Raw genomic sequence first — 1,058 nt, 5'->3', positions numbered from 1 at the left:
ACCCAAGGTACTCGATCGAGTACCCCCTTACTCGATCGAGTACCCCAGCTACTCGATCGAGTACCCAACAGGTCAGAAACTATTTTATTTCGCAACTTACCTTTACTCGACAGAGTAAGGGCTACTCGATAGAGTACCCCAAGACTTATAAATACGGAGTATTACAAGAACCCATTACACAATACCCCACAAAATCCACCTACAATGCCTAAATTCTCATCGCACTCCGTGCCCACCGAGGAGAATCTACTAAATGGTACTCCTACACCGCAACATCTAACCGGAAATTTTATTGCCAAGTCCGCCTTCATCCAATTAGTTGAGAGGAGCCAATTTGGGGGGATGCCTAGTGAGGACCCTCATTCTCATATGGAAACCTTTTGCGACTATTGTGATGCAATCTCTCAAACGGGCGTGACTCAAGACCAAATTAGATGGGTCTTATTTCCTTTTTCCTTAATCGGCACCGCGAAGCAATGGTTGAAGGGCTTTGATAAGGCCACCCTTGGAATAGATTCTTGGAAGAAGTTGGCTCTAGCTTTCTACAAAAAATTCTACCCACCGGAAAAGACTAACATGCTAAGAGCTCAAATTACGAGTTTTAAGCAAAGGGATGAAGAGTCTTTGTATGAAGCTTGGGAGCGGTTTAAGGGAATTTGTCGCTCATGTCCTCACCATGGACTTAGCGAATGGTTTTTGGTACAACAATTTTGGAATGGTTTATATGAAGATTCTAGGAACATTCTCAATATGGGATCAAATGGAATGTTCACCGAAGTTGATGACAATCAAACATGGAACAAGATTGAGGAAATGGCGGTCCATAACTCACAATATAGTAGACCTCGCAAGGCTACTAGAGGAGGAAAGCATGAAGTGGAATCCGTTACTCAATTGGGTGCTCAACTTAGTGCTCACATTGACACAATCAACTTGAAGTTTGAACAAGCTATGGCTAGACTTGAGGAAAACTCAAAATCATCAAAGCATCATGTTAATGCCATGACGGCATCCTCATCAATCCCAAGTGGGATATGTGAGAATTGTGGAACTTTGGG

At 43.0% G+C, this 1,058-nt stretch overlaps 1 non-coding gene across 1 annotated transcript; it reads right to left on the bottom strand.

Moving 5' to 3' along the window:
- Positions 1-576: 576 nt before the first annotated feature.
- Positions 577-683, bottom strand: LOC141650713 (small nucleolar RNA R71). The gene has a single exon (XR_012546731.1). It is a non-coding gene; the product is annotated as a small nucleolar RNA R71 (small nucleolar RNA).
- Positions 684-1,058: the final 375 nt, after the last annotated feature.

Source organism: Silene latifolia, chromosome 3 (assembly GCF_048544455.1).
Source record: "Silene latifolia isolate original U9 population chromosome 3, ASM4854445v1, whole genome shotgun sequence".
NCBI lineage: Eukaryota > Viridiplantae > Streptophyta > Magnoliopsida > Caryophyllales > Caryophyllaceae > Silene > Silene latifolia.
Note: the sequence above shows the minus strand (reverse complement) of the source record. Positions and strands in the feature narration are given on the sequence as shown.